Consider the following 25110-nt stretch of genomic DNA (forward strand, 5'->3'; position numbering starts at 1 on the left):
CTTATATGTACCTGACACTATATTAGGTACTGGGATACAGTGTGGAGCAAAATATGAAAGCTGCTTGCCTTCACAGCTTAGGGGATAGTGTGCCTCAATGTACTATTTTATGCATTAAAGTACAATTTTTCACATTAAAGCAACTTTATTTTATGTAACATTAGTTTTCTAGAATGCTGTATTAGTGCCAGTTCCAAATAATTCACATAATTAGCACAACTAAAAGGTGTAGAGAGCTTATGTTTGAGCTGTAACTTTAGAAATTTTATATTTTATTAGTGTAAATGGCAGAATTCATAGTTATCTAAAGAGTTCAATTCTGATTTATATTGCCACTATCACCAGCTTAATGCTTGGGTCACTTTTTTCAAATCACAGAAAAAGCAATAATTTTGATATCAATAATAATGAGAGTAAATAGTCCTTTGTAGGAGCTTTTGCTTATAGAGAAAATATTTAAATCTAAAACTAAGTATGCTGGTATATCAGTTGGGTACATATAGGGGAGTTGAGAAGTTTGAAGGAGATGAGTGTGAGGTGAGGAAGCTGAATTTGATGATTTCTGCTTTAGACAGATTGCATTTGAGGTGCCCACAGATTCTTAGTAGGTCCAGGTAAGTAGGAGCCAGTTAAGCTTAAATCAGAATCTATTTTTAGTTTGAGGAAAAAGAGCTAATAGTGAGGATCCGGAAAGACATGAGGGAGGGTTGCTGAAATGGGATGGCCCTGGAGGGGACGAGAGGGTTGGGCAGTGGTCTACTGCAGGGCAGGGAGATTAACCAGGGTGTCAGAAGGGGATCAGTGCTTTGCGACATGCCTGAAGAGGGAAGGATCATGTTATCATTGGAGGCTCAATAGAGCAGAGAGCTTTCCCAGTGGGAAGTACAAATAAAAGGCTATTATACCCCAGACTTAGCATTCTGGAATCAGACAGACCCAAGCTCAAATCTTGTCCCTGTCAGACAGCTGGGAGATTTTTGGCAAGTCTCAGTTTCCACCTGCAATGGAACCAATGACATTTATTTCCTAGGTGCTCATTTCCATGAGCATCAGAGTGCCTGATGTATGGGCATTGTTCCATAATGGCAGTGTTAGCAAATAGTTAGCAGAAACTAGCAACCAGACCTTTGGAATTTTGCCAGTCCATGCTGTTGTTCGAGTTTCTCGAAAAACACCAGGATTTGTAGCTTATTGCATGGTGCCATGAAAAGACAAGATGATGAAAGAATTGCAAGTCCCACCAAGAATGTTGCTGAAGCAATCTACCAGTTTGGGGGATGGTATTAGGTAAATACATGTGGGGACTAGTGGTTGGGAGAACAGGAAGGGATCTCCATGAGGATAAAAAATCAGCCAAGTGGAGGGAATAAGGGATAGAGAGAAGTAGAAGGTTGGGAAATAGTGGAGAAAGAGAGAATGACTGCCAGATGGGCCCAAACAGAGACCTGCCCAAGGAGTCTCAGAAAGCTTGATGACTACTACCCATAACACAACAATCTGGGGATAGGGTGTGGCTAGCTGGGATATACTTCTTCGGGAACTTTACCATATGTGGAGGGTTCCACATTTGGAGAACAGGTTTTCCAAAGCAGCTGAGCGGAAGGTGGCAGCTCTGAACGAAAGAGAAGATAGGTGAAGCTCATGCAATCATGAACAATCACGTACTCCGCCGTATAATTGCTTTCTTATGGCATCGACAAATCTTTAGTAAATCTTCTAAAATTGCTGCATGCTTAGTAGATTTGATTTCTCGTAAAGGCCAAAGAAGAGACAAAACCTAAATGACCCAGCTTGGAGGTTCTCTTTAGAGTAACCCAAGGAACTTTGAGAAAAATGCTGATGGACCACATCACAGTCAATAAAATCAGAGTTACTGGTGATAAAGCACTGGCCTCAATGCTACTGAGAAATTTCTCAGGCATACTATTGTGCAGTGAAAGTTGCAAGCAGTCATGGTAAGAAAATGCAGGATGAGAATTAGTGGGAACCAAGAAAAAAAGTGGAAGCAAACCCCAAGAGACCATGGGGAGGATGGAAGACTCAGCCACAGGACAAAATTGGAGTTCAAAACAAGTTTTCATATATTTCTCAAAACTGGAAAGCCCTCATATGTAGCTGGACTATAGAGATTTAAAGTTTTAAAGAAGAGAAAATAGGCTGACATGGAAATGGGCCAGGACAAAGGTGTAGTAGAGGTAAAGTTTAGCTGGGGCTTCTGTTCAGGATCTCATTAGGCTGCAGTCAAGGTTGCAGTGGAGGCTGTGATCTGATCTGAGATTCTGGATTCTCTTCAGAGCACACTGATTCTTGGAGGATCAGTTCCCTGCGGTTGTAGGATTGAGGTCTACAGGATTCAGAATAGAGGGTACCTACTGTTCCCTGCTACCTGGCCCTCTGTGCAGGATGGAGGTTTGCTTCCTCTAGGTTAATAGCTGCTACTGTGGCTTGCCTCTTACCTCTTTATCCATTTAAAAGTATTGCCTGATTAGGTCAAGCCTACCCAGGATAATCTCTCATTCGATTTATTTAATACCTATAAAATCCCTTCCCATTGTCCATGTAATATATCCTAATCATGGAAATGGGGAGCATCATATACACAGGTCCTGCCCCCATTTAAGTGGAGGGGGTTATATAGAGTGTACACACCACACTATCATAGAAATCCACCTGCCACAATAGCCATAGGGATGTTCTTTCATTCAACAACTATTTATTGAGCACCTACTATTTGGCAGACATTACTATATTATATTTGAAGGCATTAATGCTTTAAAAAAATAGAGTAAAATCAGCAAGATTAGGACTGCTAGGGGGTTGTATGGAATGGTGAAGTTCTAACTGAGGTGGTAAGAATTGGCTTCATGGAAAAGCAGCATTTAAACAAAGACTTATTATACTCACAGCTTTCAGTTTACATGGCCCAGAATTCTTCAGATATTTCTGTTGGTTTATTGCTGCTTAAATTGAAAGTTTTTTTTTTTATTTTTTGAAGAAATAATGAAGGAAAGAAAATGATAAATTGAACTATATTACATGTAAATTAAGACTGAAAATCAAAGTGAGCTAGAGGCCCAAATCTCTCTAAACCAAAGGAAACCAGGAACATCCCTGATGTCCAAAGGGATTCAAAATAAAGAAATCTGTTGTCAAAAAAGAATCCAACACTCTTACATCATAGTTTCATCAGTGATTCAGTATGACACTGAACCTGTCCAATACACATGGTTAGGCCTTGTACTAAGCATGGAGATTTTAAACGTGAATAAAATATGATCCCGGATCTTGAATAATTTGTAGTTTATGAGGACAGACAGGTTTATGTAGAGATCATTTCGATGATGGCATCTTATCAGGGAAATCAACAACCAATTATTATGGAGAATATAAATGCTCTCTTCAGGGTAATTTTAGCAGAGCCACTGAGTTGAAACCTTTAGCAATTCTTTGACAAGCTTTCGAAAATGTGACCTAAGACTCTTTGACAGATGCATACTATTTTACAGAAGACCCAGAGTAGAGGTGATGAAATAATCATGTTTTCCCAAAAATAGTTCCCTTAGGCTGAGCAGGTAGAGAGGAAATGGTGAGCCAATGTTGTCATTTGATTCTAGAACACAGAAGGGAAGAATAGTCAGAGCATTAAATATTGACAAGGCAGGGTGTATCTATGAAAAACAGAGCAGTACCAACAAATCCTACAATTGGAAAGCTATGAAAACAACAGCTTCATAAACTCTCAAGTGTCACTACCAACAGGACTACATGAGAACTGTACTACTGAAGCATGACTATTTATTGCTACAATAATACTGTATAACAAGCATCCATAAAACTTCAGTGGTGTACATTAATAAAGATTTACTTCTCACAAATCTATGGGTCAGCAGGACTGCTTTGAATTTAAAGGCTATTCTAGGCTGATCTCAGCTGGACTTTGACATGACCCTGTGGTCAGCTGGTGGCTGACTTCTTTAGGTTGGCCTCAGTTGGGACACCCCAGCTGCACTCCATGTAGTGTCTCTTCCTCCAACAGTCTCATCCAAACCTATGCCATGGCAGAAAACCAAGAAAGAGAGAGAAGTACACAGGGCTGCTTGAAGCCTAGACTCAGAAATGTCATAATCTTCCTTGTGCTGCAAGCTCCCTTGGAATGTGGAACTAGAGGAGTAAGGAATTAGATTCAATCTCTTGATCTCACTTCTGCAAAGTTACTACATAGGGTGTAGATAAGGGAAAGGGAAAGAATTGGGATCCTTTTTTTTAGCCAATCTATCACAGCTCCCAAAATATGGAAACCATCTCATTAGCTGAGTGATTAAAGCATATAGACACTTATTCTTTTCATATGTTAATGACACTGATAACTTTAGTGCCATTTAGTCAATATCCTATATGGTAGCTCCATGTCCAGAGTTAACACAGAAATAACATTTCATTTAACATCATTTAAATTAGCATGATCCAACAGCACATTTATTTTGGTTCCCAAGCAAGAAAGTGATCCATTTGGCACTCTTTTTGAGCAGCCCATTGGCAGTAGAGTTAACCAAGGCTATTAGACTGGACATGGGAGTACAGATGCATAGTGTTAGCTCCGTGAAGCTGCCAGTCTGAAGGCAGAAGAGGACTAGGTATCTGGCCAACTAGAAAATGTTTTCCTCATACATTGGTGTGTGAACCCTTACTCTTCCCAAAGAATTTAGAAAGTTCATCAGTTTAGCTTTCCCTTTCCTGAATCATCTACCCTCCCAAACCCCCTGCCAAACCTTGGGAGATTCAGCTATGTGTGGTTGGATAATAATCTCATATAAAAGGTAAATCTCCCTAAATGTAACTCAGGTCATTCTCAGAAACCAAACATGTTTCATCTTTATCAACAAATGGGGTATTTTACAAGCTGGGAGTCTTATCTGTGTGAATCTGTGAAGCATAGAACTGACAAAAAAACAGTAGTGTGGAGTAATTGAAACTTCCTATCCCTGTGTGTCTGTGTATCATGGAAGCTAGGAGAGAGAGGCACTTCCTTAAAAGAGAAACTTCTGTACTACCCAGAGGAATCTAAATTTTATAGAAGAGAAAGAATATCCTTGAAGGAAGGTTTTCTTGAGTAGGTAACATTACCCAAGTTTTAACAGCCTTTGTCTTCAGCCACTAATATAGTCTGCTGAAAAAATATCCACCAAGCAGAGAAGGCCATAGGGATTTGCCAGACCTGTGGATATTTCTTTGGGGGAAGTACCTAGCCCTACTGGGCACATGTCTCTTCCTCTGTGGCCAATTGGCCCAAATTGGCAGAGTGCTGAAGAACTTTGAGCTGGATTTGGAATTCACTGTAGGGCTTTGAGATGGCTTGCAGAACTTCATGCTCCATTCTTCCATTTCCTAAGGCTCTGGAGGCCCTAACTTGGAAGCTGCCAACCTGTCTGTGGAATTACTGTATGACCTGACAACCTCCAGGGATACAATCCCTTTTGTAGCTTGAGTCAGAGCCCTTCTAAGTGGAGAGGATCCAGAGTGAGAAATCTCTTGCATGGATCATATGGGAGAAGCTCAAAGGATACTTAACCTAGTACTTTCCAAGCCTCCAGACTTCTAGTCAATATATTGTTTAATCTGTTTGAAAGCACGCAAAGTCGTTTACTACTGTTGTCTTAGAATGCAGATTCATTGCACACGTAGCTTCTGACCTCATGGAGTTGAGGGGTTCCTAGAAGATGTATTGAACAAGAAATTAAAATCGCATGATGTTTATGAAAAATGTAAGATGTCATGAGATCAAAATACAAGGACTTTCATTTACTGAGGAAGTCAAAGAAGGTTTCCCTGAGGGACAGTTGTTTCATCTGAGAACTGATGGGTAAATAAGTATTTATCAGACGAAAAGTAAGGAGAAAGTGGGAAACCATGTGTCCCTTGGAGGAAAGAGCATGTACAAACACCCAGAATCAGGGCACCTTCTAGAAAAGAAATCTGGCTGGAACAAAGTGAAAAGGAGAGTAGTAGTTGGAGATAGGTGGGCACATACAAGCCATGCTAAGAGTTTTATTTATAGTTACTATCACTGTTGTTATTATTATTAAATCCTTTCCTCGTCATTCATGACTAAATTGTTTTCAAAGGGAGATTTTCTTCATACTATTTCTAACACCTTTAGGTATATCTGTCTATCTTCAGATACAGTCACTCCTCTGTCCTCAGGCCAGCATGGCTGCACATTTGCAGTTCTGGACAGCACTGCCCCTCCCCCTTCTGAGTATCTTGAAGGAGCACTGGATTCAATACTGGATCCTGGGAACCTCACCCTGCCCTCCATTTGTCATTTCTTTCGACAACTTTCAATCTCTATGACTATCCCTCTCTTAGGTATCCAAATTAATTGTAAAAGTAAGAATTCATGAGACACTACACTATTTGTTTTACTCTTAACCAAACACCTAGAGTTTATAACATCATATTTAAAAAGGAAAGGAAAGCTGACTATCCTACACAGGCACTATTCATTCCCATTAAATTCAAAATGTGTGTTAACCCAGATGGCCACAGGTCCCTTCTCCCTGGGTTAGGAGACTGGAAATGAAACAAATCAGATGCCTGACTTCCATGACAGTTTTCATTTTCAGAGGCATCTAGTTGTCTTCTTTTTATTATTTCTGATGCTGCTAGTTTCAAGTAACTATCCTTGATATTTCCCTGAAGAGCATGATATACTAGAAACAAACTAGGCTTTGAAGCATTAGGCTCAAGAGCTAGTTCTTCTCCCAAGCTCCTGTTTTACTCTGGTCTACAGTTTAAAGTCTATACTTTAAGTTGCCTAACAGCTGTCAGCATGAAATCCTCACCTCTATGGAATCAATTAAAAGTTCCACATCTAAAAAATGTTCACTTCAATGTTGTGGAATAAGAGGGTGTAGGAACTTTGTTTTTCATTCTGACTTGAACCAGATTGTTTGAACTGCATATTACTAAGATGTGAAAGATGGGTGCCAGTCACTTAGTTCACCTCAGATGGGATAGTCCAGCTTGCATCAGGAGATGAACTGTACTTGGAAGACACAGAGTTTTCGGAACATAATTTACCAACTGGAAGAAAAAAACAGAAGAAATTATGAAGGCAAGAAATTTCACTCTTATCTTTATGGAATTCAGGGGAAATATTCAGCCAAACTATTACATGCTTACCACAGAACTACTAAGAGCTCTTTGCTTATTTGAGATAGAAAGTTAGTCCTATAACAGAGGGCTATGTTGTCATAACTGAACTGAAAAAAACTTCTTTGTGCCTAGAAAAGATGCTGCACAAATGGTTTTATGATAAGTTTACCATTAAACGTAGTCTTGATTATTTCAATCTTTAACTCTCCAATATGTCACAACTATAAGTACAGTGGATCTTACTGCTAACAAAGGGGAAAAATGAAAACAAAAACAGAAAACAAAGAATCTTTATATTTGAGAATATCCTTATTCTGAGAGACAAGAAGTAAGCTACCTTGATGTCTCCAACTTGCTTTTGCATGGTTCCATCAAAACACATACACATACACACATACACATATATACAAATATACGTATACATACATATAGAACATACAGAAAGATATACACAAAGTAAACCAACAAAACATCAATAACATTAAATCTAGGTGGTGCTCATTGTACTCTTCCTTCAACTTTTTTGTATATGTGAAAATTTTCAAGGTGAAACATTGGGGGTGGGAGGACCCAAATAATTTCAAAGCAGTGAGCTAAGTTCCCTGGAAGAGGTACACAGAGTGTGGCTTCATTCAATTGGGTCTGGGGAAGGGATGAATTTAGGAAAGTTAAATAGCAGAGCTTGAGCTGAAACACTTTATATGTGTAATCATTTAATCCTCAGAGAAACCCCTGTGAAGGAAGCACAAATTTTATCCCCATTTTATAAAAGAGGAAACTGAGACAGCAAGAAGTTAAGTTGCTCAAGGTCAAGTTGTTGAGCTTTACACTGAAGACTATGCAAAGTTGTTAAAGGGTATTAAGTTGAGTCAGTTTAGGTCAGATCTGGGTGTTAATGAGATCACTCCCGTAGGAGCACAGGACAGGTTAGAAGAAAGTGAGTAGAAGCCAGTAGACTAGTTGGGAGACCAATGCAGAAATTCACACAGGAAACAATGAACTCCCAATCAAGGCAACAGGAGTGGGAATGGAGAGAACAGAGGTAGTCACATTTATGAAAAAGAATTGATAGGGCTTAGGGAATTATTGGCTGTGGAGGATGAAGACAAAGCATCACTGATGCTTTCCAGGTTTTGGGGGTGGATGACTGGGAGTGACGATGGAGAAAGAGACTATGGAGGTAGAGAAATTTAGAAGGAGAGATAGTGAATGCATTTTGAACATATTTATTGCACATATGATTGATCATTTAACTGATTCTCCCACTGGCTTAGGAGCAGCAATTGTGTATTATTCAGCCCCTGCAGTGGATGGTGTATAGGAGATGCTCAGTAGTTGGATTTATTGAGTATGTTGGATATGTTGAAGAAATGGTTTAGAGAATCTCTTAGAATCTCAGGATTGGAGGGAAATTTAGAGGGGATCTGATAATTTTTCATGGAATACTTGAATTTCTTCTTCAGCGTTCTCACACACCCTCTTTTCCCCACTACTTATAAGAGGGTGCCCTGATTGGGCATATCCATGGATGGGGTTTCTTTGTAATACCTGTGCCCTGGACATTTTCACTAAAAAAAGATGGGCCCTACATTTAGGAAATGTTGTCATCATCTTGCTTATATCATCCATTCTCAAAATCTGGACCTTAAAAATGAGAGAGGACACAGCAACAGGATTAGTTGATCAGCTAATTGAATGGACTTCTCAATCACAGGCTTTGAACAGAGCTAAATAAATGTTAAAAATTATCCAGTGAGAGAATATAAAAGCTATCCATCTAGAGGGAAAAATGTTTCTTCTGAATTCTCAGAAAAATTGGGATTAAAAGGGGACCATTGGGCGGGCCGCGGTGGCTCAGCGGGCAAAGTGCTTGCCTGCTATGCCGGAGGACCTCGGTTCGATTCCCGGCCCCAGCCCATGTAACAAATACGGAGAAACAGAATACAATAAAACAAGAAAATGTTTAAAGATGTTTCCCTTTCTTCCTTCCTTCCTTCCTTCTATCCTTCCTTCCTTCTCTCTGTCTTTAAAAAAAAAAAAAAAAAAAAAAAAAAAAAAAAGGGGACCATTGAGTTTTGGTCTCTATCCCTTAGGGGTTTCTTTCTAGTCAAAGGGCAAGTCAAACTTTGGAATCTTATAAAATGGTCCCAGGTTTACTGAACTTTGTGAAAGCACTATGGAATAAAAAGCAAAGTGAGGGCTTATGGGAAGATAGGGTAATAGGATAGGTCAAGTTCACCCCCTGCTCCAAGGAACAGCTAGAGAAGGGATGGAAAAATAACCGGGATAGCAATTCCAGTGTGCAAGGGACCTGAGAGGGTCTTCTACACCACATAGGAAGGTACTGGCTGAAAAATCTGAAGAGTTGAGATGCAGAGAACCAAAAACCATCCAGCTAGTGCAAAGAACCTAATGCATTCACTTCCAAATGGAGCCCTGAAGAGCTCACCGACCAGGGAGCTGGGATGAGAAAGTAAGCCAAACCTTGTTCCTTGACTTATCACATCCACGTGTGCCGCCCCCAATAACATCGCAACACCCCCTGCACTCAAGTCCTGCCCCCACCTCCTCCATAACCTTATGATGCCAAGTCCCCACCCTCTTGCCCCATGCACCCAAGACCTCACCCTTGCTCCCACCCCATCCCTCACCCCCCAACTCCCAAACCTGGCATCCTCCCCCCTCCCCCCTGCCATGTGCAGGCACTTAGAACCACCCCAGCTCCACCGCCCAGTGAACTCCCGCCCCAGTCCTGACCCGCTGGGCTTGGTCCTGCTACCTCCGCCCCAAACTCCCCACCCCACACTCATGCCCAGCGCACACAAACACCAGCATCCAGCCTCCTCCACACCTGTGCGTCCATGCCAGGCCCCTCTGTAACCTCCACGACCTAAGCACATGTATCCCGTTCACCCCCCACCTACACACCTGTGTGTGCCCCGCCCCCATGCGTGCTAGCATCCACGACCCCGGGCCCCGCCCTTGTGTCCCGTGCAAGCACACACACACACATCCTGTCCCTTCCCCTGCTCCCCATTTCCCACCCCACACTCCCGTGCCCCATTCCCCCTATACCTCGATACCCATAACCGCTATGTTCCAGCACACACCCACACCCACCTTGCATACCCGCCCCCCTGCGCACCCACCCAGCCCTCCGGAGCCATGTCCTACCACACCCTGCTTCCATGTCTCCACATTGCACCCTGCCCCTGTTCTAGGAGGCCTGCCAGAGCTGCATCCCACCCCCACAGACCCTGAGCCACGCCCCACAACCCTACACCCCATTCCCCACACTCCCAGGCACCAGTGTAGCACCCCTGCCTCACACCTACCTTGTGCTAAAAAAATCAATTAAGGAAAAAATACCATTCAAAATAGCAATTAAAAGAAAGAAAGAAAAAAGTGGATAAATGGGAACTCCGCAAAATCAAATGCTTTTGTGCCCCCAAAATACTTTGTCAGAAAGATGAAGCGGCAGCCAACCCAATGGGAGAAAATATTTGGAAATGACATATCGGATAAAGGTTTGACATTCTACATACATAAAGAAATCATACAACTCAACAACAAAAGAATAAACAACCCAATTATGTAATGTGCCAAAGATATGAACAGGTATTTTCCAAAAAAACAAATACAGATGGCTCAAAAGCATATGAAGAGATACTCATTTTCATTAACTATAAGGTAATGCAGATCAAGACTTCAATGAGATACCACCTCACACCTATAAGAAAGGCTGCTGTTAAACAGGAAACTACACATGTTGGAGAGGATGTGGTGAAGTTGGGACAATTATGCACTGCTGGTGGGAATGCATAATGGTACAGCCATTATAGAAGGCAGTCTGGTGGTTTCTTAGAAAACTAAATGTCAAGTTGCCCTATGACTCAGCAATAGCACTACTTTGTATATACCCTGAAGAGCTAAAAGCAGTGACAAAACAGACATTTGCACACCAATGTTCATAGCAGCACTAGTCACAATTGCCAAAAGATGGAAACAATGCAAGTGCCCATCAATAGGCAAGTTGATAAACATAATATGGCATATACATACGATGGAATATCATGCAGCAGTAAGATGAAATTACTTCCTGAAGCACATAACGAGATGGGTGAAACTTTAGGACATAAGGCTGAGTGAAATACACCAGATACAAAAGGTTAGTTACTGTATGATTTTTCTTTTATGACCACAGTAAAGGTAAACTCATAGGCTTATAATATAGAATATAGGGAATCTAGATATACACAGAAACTAGAGATTGGTGAGCAGTTAGCTAATGAGATTGAACTTAAATATAACGGAATGGATAGAAGTGAAGGCAGTTCATTAGTGGGTGATATTGCCATATTGAAGGTGCATGATTGAAAGGGGTTGTATAGAGGGATGTATCCCACTGATTAACACTAGAAATATAAATAAGTTCTTGCATGAACTACTTCGAAAGTATGGATCTTGTACAAAGAGTTTATATTATCAGGGTATAGGGGAAAAACTACTATTGCATGCTCTGGGTTATGTTTAACAGGAAGACATCAACAGTACCACAGCAATACCAGGGATAAATAATGGGGGGCGAGAGATGAGTTAAAGGTAGATTTGGATTTTCTATTTGGTGACAGTGTGTTCATCAGTTATTTTTCCCTTAGGAGCAATGAAAATTGTCTAAAATTAAAAATGTTGATGGACTCTTGACTTGGACATTATCCCTGATGCCCAGTGGAGGTGGCTGAAGGATCCACTGACTGAGAAGTGGAATGGTGAACTGTGCTGTACACATATGTTTGAATATTGTGATGCTACAGAAATGAACAAAATCAGGAGGCATGCAACATTGTGAATGAACCTGTAGAACATTATGTGATGCAAAATAAGCCAGAAACAAAAGAGCAAATATTGTATGGTCTCATTTAGAAAATAGTTATAAGAAAGTTAGGGCCTAGAGTGTAAGCTCTTACAGCAGTCACATTTAGTCTAGAGTGGTAATTGTTATGTCTAGATAAGGAGAGGCTGTGCTAAATATGTATAATCTGGCATTTCCCTGGAATTTTTGGGTACCTTTGTGATACCTATGACTCAGAGTAGGAGTTCTGCAGTTCTGAAGGTCAGTATTGCCACATACAACAACTGTTAAAGAAATTGAAAAAGAGATCAGGCTTCAATTAGAGATAAGAATGAAGCCGATCGAGTTGGGACTAAGGTAAATCAGAATACGGGGATAAGGAAGACCTTGTCTGTATTTTAGAACTTCACCTACTCTATGAGACCAAAGGAAGAGAAATTTATTTTGTCCAGAACTTAAAGTTTCTATAGTAAATGATCTAACTCAACCTGTCTGGGTAGATCATTTAAACAACCCAAACACAGGGAGCTCAGAATGGTAATGAGGGCTTGTAATTCTGTATAGCATAGTACAATGCCTGGATACATCCCAGAGTATGTTGAGCAGGTAATGTAAAAATATTAGCAAAGTGCCCTGAAGTACAGGAGAGAAAAATATGTAACTATTAAACTTTACCACCAGTGAAACCCCTGATACTGTCTCAAACATCAGGAACTCCCAAGTCAATAGGCCAAGCCCTTGATGTTGAGGTTTACTCCTGTGGAGCTTATTTATGTAGTGGAGAAGATTAAATTAACTTTTATGCCTAAAAGCTACTTCCAGAGGACCTTTTCTTGCTCATATGTGGCCTCTCCCTCTCCAAGCCCAACTCTGCAAGTGAAATTACTAGTGTCCCACTACATGAGGCATGACACCCAGAAGTGAAAGTCTCTGTGACAACATGGGATGTGACTCTCAGGGATTTGCCTGGCCCTGGCACCATAGGATTGGCAATGTCTTTCTGACCAAAAGAGGGAAAAGATTGTAACACATAAGATATTAGTGGCTGCTCTGGAGGCTACTCTTACGCAAGCTTCAGCTAAGCATTGCTATGTATCATAGTTTGCCAAACCCCAATCAAAACCATTCCTGTCAACCCTAAAGAACACCTAGGGTTTTATCTGAGAACCTACAAAAGTTCCATGTACTATAATTACTTTCCAGAAACTTACAAACTCCAGTTGGGTTCCTAGGCCAGAGAAGTCCTGAAACCAAGGAAGGCCAGCCTCTCTAGAACATCAATTGCATCCATCTCCCATCCCATATTATCAACAGCCCTTACAACATGAAAAAATTAGAATGGGCATAGCCCTAATACTCCTAAAGATTGTGAGAAAGATCAAAGAAGAAGGTGAAGTTATAATAGAGAAGATAGGATCTAATAAATAAGTACAACTGTTGAACCATTATATTGATATTTCTTAGCCTCCAGTGTTGGAGCAGCTAGAAGGAAAAACCTAAAATTGTGGACTTGTTACTCATACCAAACTCTGAAATCTGTTCTACAACTAATTGTTATGGAGTGCATTGAAATGTAATGATTTTTTTACATATGTTATTCACAATCAAAAAAAAGTAAAAGCAAAGGGACTGCTGAGGTCTCTTCCCTGCTCCCCAGCCTTGCTCCATCCTCAGAGGATATAAATTGAGGAAGGTCCTAGGTTACTGAGTTCATTATATCGTTTTGCCATCTTCCTTCTGCCAAAAAATAATAAAAGTGTACAACAATGCCTAAAGGCAGCATAGAGTGCTTTAAAAACTTTTTGTTATTTTACATATACACTAATGTACCTATTATTTGATTAAAGAAATCTGACATTCTAAGATGTTTTCTTTGTTGGCATACATGCACATCAGTTTCTGATAGGCTGGAAAGTAGGGTATTTTCTAAAGATCTGGCACAACTCTGGGTGGACTGTGTGCATACTTTTAATTGGATTCTTATTTTATTTTTAACTTCTGGAACAGATGGAGTTTCAGTACCAAAATAACCCTACTCTTCAATAAGTATGTGAAATGAGGGGCTGACCAATCCCATCAGTCATTCAATCAGCTTAGCATTTATAGCTCACCTACTCTGGGCCAGATGTCCAGTCTGGGAATGAGAGCTATCTTTGCTAAAAATGTAGCTGTTGTGGGATTAACACTTGTGATAAATTGAATCACGTCCCCCACAAAAACATGTTCAAATCCTAACCCCAGGTCCTGTGGGTATGGACTCATTTGTAAATAAGCTCTTCAAAGGTTCTATTAAGATGAGGCCAGATTGAATGGAATGGGCTTTAATCCAATATGACTGGAATCCTTATAAGTGATGGAAATTTGGACACGGAAGTCAGTAGAGGCCCCAGAAAGAGGCAGAAAGAGGCAAACCACCATGTGACACAGGCAGAGATTGATTGCCAGCAAGCCAAGACCAGAATGCTACAGATTTTGGAGACGACATGACCTTCTGAAACCTTGATTCTGGACTTCTAGCCTCCACACTGTGAGCCAATATATTCCTGTTGTTTAAGCCAACCAATCTGTGATATTTGTTATAGCAAATAACATGGCAAACTAAGACAACACTTTGAAAGTTGTCGTGAACATCATTGATGGTCACTGCTAAATTATAAACAGACAAAGAATAAAAAGGTAAGTGGATATTATAATCAGGTTGAAATGGAGGCAAATGTTTTCAAGGATAATAGTGCAATGAATAATCAATTGGTTGTGCCAAAAACAGATAGCCAAGGTTACTTATTGAGCTCAGTAAAGAAGAGTGGCACAGTCTATTAGTGATGTCAAAGGGAAGTGAATGAAAGATATGCCTTGTATTGGCCACCCTTGCATAAAATAAATGGAAGAAAAAGACTGAGAAGTGGAGAGTTGCAGGTAGAAGATAGGGTTCTGCAGAATAGAGTAGGAGCTAAGCTGGTGGACCTAAATTATTTCATCATGCAAATACAAAAGAAAGACAATGGCAAGTAACCGAGATCCTTATCACAGGAACAAAACAGTTATCTATCAAGTATTTATTGGCCACCCTATCTGGCTGGCCAAGAAAGTGTCTGCTAAACCAGTGGTGAATTTCTGGGAGTCAAACAGAATAGAACCTCTATATTCTGGAAGCAAAAGTGGTGGTGCAGGCTTGTTCTAGGAGTGATTCAGGGGCCAGGGGATGAACTGAGAACTGGAGTGATGGATCAGCCTGGGACTATTCGACTCTTTATCCCAGTATTGTAAACTGAGTAACAAGATGTACAGTCTTCTGGAATCTCTTACCTACATCATGCCCTTTAGCAAGAACATGCACTGGGAGAATGGCATCCTCCTCATCACGCGTGCCTGATGGCACATTGCGTCGGATCATGCTGGCAGAGTCAGGTCTGAGGGCCCTGAGTATCCAACTCAGCTGTTCTCTACTGTGTAGCTTGTGGCTTTGCTTAAGTGTAACTTCAGCCTAGTGAGTGGGCCCATTTTGAACAAATACCCTTTGGACCCTCTATTTGCCAGGTACCATTCGTTCTAAGCACGTCACAAAGATTAATTCATTTAATAGCCTTCTTTTTTTTAATTTTTTTAACATGGGCAGGCACCAGGAATCGAACCCAGGTCCTTGGGCATGGCAGGCAAGCATTCTTACCTGCTGAGCCACCGTGGCCCGCCCTATTGGCCTTCTTAAGAACTCTATGAGGTCAGTACTTATGTCCATTTGACAAATGAGGACACTAAGGCACAGTAAGGCTTTTAATAACTTGCCCAGGATCACACAGCTAGTGAGTGGCAACTCTGAGATTTGAACCCAGACATTCTGGCTTCAAAATTGTTGCTCTTAATCATTAGCCTACCTCTCCTATCATGTCTCCATCCCTGACCAGACTCAACCTGGACTCCCCTTGGGGAGCGGGATGAGGCAGAGCTTGTTCGTACCTGTCATCTGGGCTCACATTCCCTCTTCCACCAACAGAGAACTTTGGGGGAGGACAGTGGGAGATTCTTTTTCTCACATGCTAAAGTTGTATGTGCTTTCTAGTTTTTTCTTATTAAATCATACTTGTCATCCCCGTTTGAATGAGTTTCTGCAGCAGCTGTCAAGACCATGGTCTGCCTTGCTTTTCTTCTGTCAGGACCCTCCCGAAACAGCTGGTGCACTAACTTCTCAAGGCACCTGGACAATACAGCCACCCCCCCCCCCCCCAGGCTCCAAGGGGATGCAGCAGCTTTCCAGGCAGTCTTTAAATGTTAGGTCAACATTATCTACAAAGCCCATGTACTCCTGAGCTAGAAAATCTCCTAATTTTCTCTTTGATTATCACCAATTTTCCCTTTCCTTCCTCCTCCCTGTTTCCTCATAAAATGAGACTAGCTTTTTGTCATGTTTATTACTGGAAGAGAAGGGGTGTTCTTTGGAGCAGAAAATTATCAGAAAGGAGACTTCCCCAGGAACAGCAAAGCAGCAAGTTGTATTCTCTGTGTTCCTGAGATGACATTTTAGATCTGAATCTCAGGGGATGCTGACAGATGGGCAGAAGAAACCTGATGTGACACTCTTTCTTCCTTCCCTGAAAGCACACAAAGTCAAGGTTATCTTGGGAAGAAGAATCTATCCTTGCCCTTACCCATGGAAGAATCCACAGGACACAATAACTGTGTGCAATGTGTGTCTCAAGATCTGGGTTATCTATCTGGTCAAGCCCATGGAAAGCATGGGTCGGGGAGTGAGAAGTTGAGGAACATGCACTTCAATGGGCAGCCCGAGGTGTAAAATCCCCTTTGAGGTCTCTCCACTACCTCAAAGGGAAGAGATGCCCTCTCCATCTTCCTGAAATACTCTAGGCTTCTGTGAATATCTCCAGAGAAAATCTGCACACACGGATACCTAATTACACACACACTCACATACACTCTCATACATGGTAATTTTGTGAGACTAGTCTAGGAAAGAAATCATGACCCAGACAGACCCTCTGTCACCACAGAGAGGAGCAGTAACAGATGTCCTCTCTCTGCTGTAAACCACCCAATTCAAAGGCCTATCATTCCGTTAAAAAGCCCTGCTTAGCAATAGTACCCCCGACCCCAAATGACTACTCCTAGCTACAGAGACATCAAGGAAAATTACAACTATTTAACCTAAAATATTTCCTTATATTGGGTCAGAGCAGATTCTTGGTGGGGTACCCTTCTCATTGGATCTGTATACAAGAGAGCTTATGGTAGGAGATTTATCATAATCCATGCAGAGCACTCTTCTGGGTGTGCTTGTTTGTCTCTTATCCCAACCAACCTGTGAGATCAGGGAGGGTGGGGAGCTTGTCTGATTCATGGTGAACCCCCATCTCCTGGCCCCCAGTAGACACTTGAAAAACACCTGTTGTAGAGAATATTTTCGTTTGGATTACCAGGAAAGCCCACAAGTTGCCCAGTACAATAGCCAGACACATCCTCTTCATTCCCAAATTCTTTTTCAGAGGCAGCTCAGAGCTCCTAGGCAAACACCCTGCAGGTGGTTCCTCCCCACTGTGTGGATAGGGATTTCAGCTCAGACTTAGAGAGAACCAAAAAGTAAGGGAGGCAGTGTTGCAATACGTCACTGATCCCAAGCAAAGACATAATGAGAGGGTGGCGCCTCCAAATCAATTCTCTATAGTGGATAACACAAGATTCACAGTTGGGGGGCCAGATCCAGTTACTCGAGCCAGGACCCAAAACTCAGAACTGAGATGTGAAAACTGAGCAGAGTCAAAGGTATGCAAGATGAGCTGAAAGGGTCCAAAATTAAGCTTATTGTGTCAAACGTGTTCAAAGCATAACTCACCCATTCTCCTTTCAAAACCTGCCTCTCATTCTCTTGAATGCCCCATCTCAGGGGCACCCTTATGCACTCATTTACTTGCTTGAGAAGCTTGGAAATAAATTGTTGATTCCTTGCTAAGTTCCATTGACTTTGCCTATTAAATGTTTCTGGAATATGCCCCTTCTTACTCAGGGAGTCTGGCCCATCCTCTGTACTTATCTCTGTATTTATGCCCTAGTTTAACACAATTTCCTCTCTGGGTTACAGCAACAACCCTGATTGGCCTCCCATCCTCCAGGCCTGCCTGTCCCATTTATTCTCGGTGCTGTAGACATAATGATCTCTCTGAAACACATGTCTTTGTCAACCCCTTAAATAGAATACAATCACACAGAGAATCAAATTCAATTAGCGTGACCTACAATGACTTGTGGTGTGCAAACCTCTCCAGCACCCTCTCACTTCCTCATTCTTTATTATCTGATAATATTGAATGATTTCTAGTTATCACATACACTTGGCTATCACCACATACTCCTCCCTGACTTTGCTCTTCTCTCTGCTAAACTTCTTACCTTCCTATTTCAAACATTTTTGTGGATTTATTTTTTACATTTACTAAACTATGAAATGGAAAGAGTTTTTAGAAAATTGAGTGACAAACATCTGTTTTTGGCCAAATTTTAAACATTTATATGCCTAAAAACTATATAATACAAAACAGCTAGAACTATTGAATGAAGAGTGGTAAACTTGTTTTTGCCATAAAAAGAAAGTGTTTGACTTTGCATAAAATTTGTAAATGTTTAAACAAAGAAGGGTATCCTAAACAAAATATCAGACATTAAAAAGAGATTGCAAAACAAGAAGCAAATGATAGCAAAATGTTAACTTCCCTTGAAGTGATCTATGAACTGAGAACTAAACAAATAAAAACATTACTAAGTTTGTCAGGTGCTGTTTTGTCGTTTAAATGAGATCTTTTAAAAATTGCTTTTAAAACCAATCAAAATTCACTGAAGTAAATATCGTTATCTTTGTGGATTTCTAATAACAATTTATAGAATATGGAATTGGTCTCTGTTGCTTTAAACGTCTCCAACTGGCCACATCAGACTTCAGTGAGGGTTTAGGTAATAGTGAATCTTTATTTTCAAACAAAACGCCGTGTGCATATGATCTAATTCTACAGGGTCTAATGAAGTGGAAGTAATATATTCAAAAGAATTACATTAATTCTACTGTATTCAAAAAACACTATATTAGGAATTATAATTCTATTATATTTCAACAAAAGCAAATGTAGCATCAATTAAATAGCAGCATTAAAAAGCTAAAAAAAGAAAAAAGAGATACATCAAAATTACATTTTGCGGTGGTGTGAAACTATATGTACCCCAGAAAGGCATGTTCTTAAAGTTAAGTAGACTCTATTGATGAGGCTACTTCAGTTAAGGTATGTCCAACCTCATTCAGGATGGGTCTTAGTCCTTTTACTGGAGTCCTTTGGAAACAAGATAAAGACACACAGAGAGAGAAAAAGCCATGGAAGCAAGAAGCTGAAATCAACAAAACCAGAATAGAAGGGATAGACCAGCAGACACCGCCATGTGCTTTGCCATGTGGTAGAGGAGCCAGGGGTGGCCAATAGCCGATCTTCAGGAAGAAAGCGTTGTCTTGATGCTGTCTTCATTTGGACATTTTCCCAGATTCTAACTATAAGTGAATAAATTCCCACTGTTCAAGCTGAACTATTTCATGGTATCTTGCTTTCAGCCACCTAGGAAATTAAAACACATTTAAAGAGAGCAAATACAGACAAATGCCATGCAGTGGCTCTGGATGTGCATGGATGAGCCTCTGTGAAAGCTGAGCCCACCCTCAGCTTAATCCTCCTCCTTCTCTGGGGACCTGATGGTCCGGAGGATGACCAGCCTCTGCCCAGGGCTGCTTGTTAATAGCAGGAGCAAGAGGACTACTTGGGGAATGGACGCCTAGGCTACAGCAGAAGTCCAGTGAGACAAGCCTGGAGGAAAGGGCGGACTGTGCTCTTTATCCCAGCGAGCACACTGGTGAACTCATTCCAGTCAGAACCTCAACAGGTGCAGGATACCCCTGGAGCAGTTAGATGACCAGCACCCTCAGAAACATTCCCGAGATTTAGGTGGGGGTTTTCTTTCCCCATCTGTTTTAACTGTCAGTTAACTGTGACCTTCTTGTTAACACTCAGGTCTTTCCATCTTAAATGTTTCCGGGGCTCGACTTGTGCCTTCCAGCCTCTTCTAACCACCACCCCCACAGGGGTCACTGGGCTCTTGGCCCAAAACCCAGAATCTTTTCATCTGAAAATTAAGCTCCCATTTTCAGACTAGACTTGTGGTGAGAGTTGTGCACATTGTATAAGGTTAAACAGTGCACAGTTTGTGCAATGGCCCTGGATTGTGGTGTTTTCTCGAAACCTTTCCAAACCTCAGAGATTTACCCAAATTATCTACTTGTGAGAATGAAATCACTCATGAAAGAAAAGAGCTTTCTGTTTCAGAATGAGCTTTAGAATCAGGATTCACTTTCTGTGGGCAAGTCTCTGCTTGATTTTTTGGTTACTGACTCAACTAAGGAATGAAGGGCATACAGACATTTTCAAATATTGCAAATTTTCCCAGTTTCACAATGGTCTTTGCTGCAACAGCAGGAGAGTGATGTTTCTACTTTGCCTCAAGGTAATACCTGCCTTTGAGTTCTGCTCATCTATATGGCTCCAGGAGGGATGACCTTTTTTTTTTTTTGCATGGGCAGATACTGGGAATCAAACCTGGGTCTCTGGCATGGCAGGCGAGAACTCTGCCTGCTGAGCCACTATGACCCACCTCAAGTCAATATACCCATTTGGGCTTAATTCAATGGTTAAACAAGTCAGACAATGGACCACATTTTTCAGTGGATCTAGAAATAAGTTTTTTTTGTTAACTTGGACGTGAGCTTTAAATGTACAAGTACTGGTTTTTCAAGGACTATTATACATAGTGGGTGATTGGGTTGGGATTTGGGGTCTTCAAGTTTGGGGAGAGCTATTTGGAAACATCTGCATGGAATCTTAAGTTAGAAAATTGCTTCTCTTTAACCCCTTTCCTCTACTACAACACCAAAAACATGAGCTTCAAAATTTAGATCAGGATTCCTCTGAAAAATTCTGTAGCTATTCAGAGCTCTGAGTTTGCACCATAGAGTATGAATCTGACAGAATTTTCCCAGTGTGTGGATCTCAGATACTTATGGGGCCAGTTATGACATTTCAGCATCTCATCTTGCCCTCTTCCTAGGATTCCAGGCAATTAAAATACCAGTGAGGCAAAGAAAGAGATATGAAATCTAAACCACTTTAATAAAAGGATAGTGTGTGCTGGTAGTCTCTCTCTCTCTACCCACAAGAATTTTCTAACAGCTTCCCTATTTTCCTACATCCTTCCATCTATACATCCATTTTTTTATTCATTCAATGGAAATTTATCAAAAGCATATTAGATACAAAGCTCAGAGACAGGTTCTGTGGGAGACACCCATCTCTGAGCTTTCCTCTTACTCCTGGAATCTTCTTTCCCTCCGTTTCTTTCCTCTTTAGTTACTCTCAAAGCTCCTGCTGAGAGTTGTGCTTTGCCACAAAGACTGAGCACCGCTGGAGTAATGTCGAGCTGTGTGAAAGTTTCCAAGCTGTGCTCGGTAGAAATGTTCCATTAAATCTCCGTTTTTATCACAAGAACATTACAGTCTGTTCTCTTCATCATGGGAGGTCCATCCAGAGGGCAGGGTAGCAGCAGCGTGGGTCTGCCTGACACCACGTTCCTGTTTCCCCCATTTGAGGTTAAACCTTGAGGGGTGAACAACGTATTTCTTGCCTCACAAGGGTCTTTGCTGCAGCAGCAGGAGAGTGATGTTTCTACTTTCCTTCAAGGTAATACCTGCCTTTGAGTTCTGTTCATCTGTATGGCCCTAGGACGGATGACTTTTTTTTTTTTTTTGCATGGGCAGGCACTGGGAATCAAACCCGGGTCTCCGGCATGAAAGGCGAGAACTCTGCTTCCTGAACCACCGTGACCCGCCTGAGGGATGACATTTTTGACAGGAGCTACAGGATACAGAAATATGAAAGCTGGAATTGTTCACGTTAGTTGAAGTGAATCTTGTCTTATTGTCTCAGAATAAATCATTTAGATGGTCATAGGCTCTTTGTCTCATTTCTAGACCAAAGTGAAGCGATTAACTTGCTTTAGGAAATCACTGAAGCCCATGCCTAGTGCAGTCCCTGGCACTTTATAGATGCTCACAGAATGTATTTATTGAATGAATAAGTTATCAGGACATGAAGCATGATATTTACGAAGAGGAATATTTGTTGAAGATGAGAGCATGAGTTCAATTTTAATTTTCAGCACATTGAGTTAGAAATGTCTGTAGGACAGGCAGCACAGATGACCACTTGAAAATTGGAAACATGAGTCTGTGGATTAAAAGAGTGATCTAGGCATTGCCTCCTCCAGGAAACCTCCCTGCAGTTCACCTTCTCCAAGCTCAGTGTGCTATGCTTATGCATATCTCTCAAAGCTATTGTTTATCTATACTTATTTTATTGCCATCATTAGAGTGTGGAATCTTTGCAAATCAGTTTTATTCTTAAGATACTGAATGGTCCCTAGCATGTGGCAATTAATAATGTTTGTTGACAGAATTATCAAATGGATGATAATTTTTTTGAAAAATAAATTATCTTCTTCAAATACTGGACACTTTCCTTGATCTTCTTGCTTCTCCCACATCCAAATTATGATAAGACCTCTCCATTCTGCCCCTCTTTCTCCAGGGCCTCACAAAGCTTAACCAGACTTTGATAACAGCCTCCTGATGGAGTCATCCACTTCCAGTCTTGACCCTTCCACCCAATTCAACCTCAACTCCTCTCCAAAAGTGACCTTGCAAAATGGAAATGTACCTCATGTAACTTCTTTGCTTAGAAGCTTGGAATGGCTCATTTCTTTGAGATAAAATCTAAACCCTTTACTGAGGTGCATGAGGCCCTTTAGAATCTTGCTTCTCCTTAGCCCTCCAACCTTCTCTTTTCTCCACTCCATTTTCCAGACTCGAGAGCCAGAGAGGCTTAGGTTTCTAGCTCAACTATTTACTCACAGATGTCCAAGGGCAAATTCATTATCTGAACTTCAATTTCATCAATTATTCAATTAGAGAAACTACTATTACCTATTTCTGAGATTAGTATGAGGGTCAAATGAAGTAAAACATGCAAAGTACTTGGCAGAGTAACTGGTATATAGTAAAGTCTAAATAAACAGAAGCTGTTATGTTTATTATTTTGATCTCCCTTCTTCGAACATTACTTGTTCACTCTCCTGTGTGTCCTATCATATACTGCTCTCCCTGTCTTTTCTTCATTGTGCAATTCATTTATCAAGAGTTAAGACTTATCTAATACTTTATTTAACTAAGGAGGACTTTCTTGAGCCTATTACTCTAGGTGAAATTTCACAGAGTCCTCAAGAGCGGAACGTCTACCTCTGTCCCTTATATTTGTTTTATAGGTAGTTATTTTATGAACAGATTTTAAATGAATGAAAACGATTTATTGGACTCATCTATGGGTTCCCATTATACTATGAGTTTCTCAAAGGCAAGGACATCATGCATGTAATTCCAACGTGGGGTCAAGCACATAGCAAGTACACACTGCTCAATCAATGCTTTTTAGGAAGGGAGGGAGGGAGGGAGAGTGGATGGACAGTGGAGTGAGATGGGGAGCGCAGAAGAAAAGTTGGTCTTGGCAGGAAGATATCAGCAAACAGTTAGGTATGGGGTCTGGGGGCAAGAAAAAGATCAAAGGCAAAGATATCGACTTGAGGAGTACAGCATATGGGCGGTGGTGGCTGAAGGTCTAGGCTTGGATGCAGTTGCCTTGGTAGGAGGAGGGGGAGGTTCAGAAAGAGGAGAAGTCAAGAAAGGATTTAGTTCCAAGAGTTGCCAATATTTAAGGGGCAGGCAAAAGAATACCCAGCAAAGGAGAACATACTCCCTTCCTTGAACCTAAGTATGGTTTCAAAATCCCTCACTTGTGACCTGAATAACTAAGATTTCAAGATGTAGAAGATTCCATTTCTCCTTCAAGGGGCCATGATCTAGGTTAAGCAAATTTTACTGACTCATACGCCAAACAGCTGTGCTCTTCTTCAGCCTATTTCTCACCACCCTTAAACATGAAATTTTGGTTTTTACAAAGCCTCCCAGGCCACCCCAATTGCATACTCTGTTTCCAGCTCCCCCATTCCTTAACCTTGGAGCCTCTGTTTACGCTGATCCTCCCATCTGGCCTGTCCTCCTCTCTCACCTTTATTTGATCCAAAGTCTGCTCAGCCTCCAACGTGTCTCCATAGATCCCCTGCCACGTGGCCCCCCCAGTCATTGTAGTTCGCAACGTCTTCACTGTTTGACGTCTGCGCATGTGTGGTCTGACGTCTGCGCATGTGTGGTCTGACGTCTGCGCATGTGTGGTCTGACGTCTGCGCATGTGGTGTGGACGCTTATATTGTCCTGTTTGTTTGATTAGAGGTTCTCAAGTTGGTTTAGCAGTGAGACGGGTTCCTTGAGAGCAGGAGCTACGGTCTAAGACACTGTGTTATGTCTTAACTGCCAAAACTCACAACCCAGTGAGTGTGTTATGAAGCACACTGTTGCCTCCCTTCCCCTTCACCACCCCCACCCTGCCCCAGCCCCCGTGGAGCTTCCCGGACAGCCTAGGAGTAGAGCTCTGGCTTTGACCTGGGTGCTCTGGGGCTGTCTGGGTGAGAGTGCAGCTGCTGCACACTAAAGGCTCTCCTGTAACCTGAAAGAGTTAATCCACTAATACATTGGAGGGTCTAATTTCCAGGGAGCTGGCTCCTCCTGGGCCAAAGTCAGCTGAGGGAGTTCAGCGCCAGGTAAGGAAATTCAGTTAATAAGTCAGTCAAGTGCTAGGCAAAGAATGTTGACAAACAAAATGCTTTTTCTTTTAAACGGGCTGAGCTAGTGACAAAAATCAGACACCCGGACTCTTCGTTCTGATGACTTTGGAATCTGGGTGGACAGGGTCTGGGCATTAGAGATGAATGTGCCCCTGAGCTAGGGTAGAACTGGTTGGAGAAGATTTGGTGGCATTTCTCTGTCTATTCCCTGAGAAGACAGGTGAGGGGGAAAGAAGGCCTCTTGGCTGCAGTTCTCCCCTGGGGTCCATTAGCATATCCAC

The 25110-nt window shown here is 41.5% G+C and overlaps 1 protein-coding gene and 1 long non-coding RNA gene across 9 annotated transcripts in view; one reads left to right on the forward strand and one right to left on the reverse strand.

Annotated features, from left to right (window-relative positions):
* LOC143644257 (uncharacterized) overlaps positions 1-24351 on the reverse strand; it is a 113595-nt gene extending 89244 nt beyond the window's left edge. For 2 of the 6 annotated variants that reach the window (XR_013156573.1, XR_013156578.1), the window contains exons 1-2: positions 24217-24351; positions 7004-7083 (exon numbers count right to left, since the gene is read on the reverse strand). This is a non-coding gene — a long non-coding RNA (uncharacterized LOC143644257). The other 4 variants (XR_013156575.1, XR_013156574.1, XR_013156576.1 and 1 more) reach the window with 4 other exon arrangements.
* The window catches only part of LOC143644256 (uncharacterized), a 76003-nt gene that overhangs the window by 23840 nt on the left and 27053 nt on the right, over positions 1-25110 (forward strand). Inside the window, exon 4 of one of the 3 annotated variants that reach the window (XR_013156572.1) lies at positions 21855-22038. The exons of the other annotated variants lie outside the window; for them this stretch is intronic. The gene's annotated coding sequence lies outside the window, so the exon portion shown is untranslated. Of the gene's footprint in view, positions 1-21854; positions 22039-25110 lie in introns of those variants that run through there. 3 annotated transcript variants of the gene reach the window in all.

This window comes from Tamandua tetradactyla, chromosome 8 (genome assembly GCF_023851605.1).
Source record: "Tamandua tetradactyla isolate mTamTet1 chromosome 8, mTamTet1.pri, whole genome shotgun sequence".
Classification (NCBI taxonomy): Eukaryota; Metazoa; Chordata; class Mammalia; order Pilosa; family Myrmecophagidae; genus Tamandua; species Tamandua tetradactyla.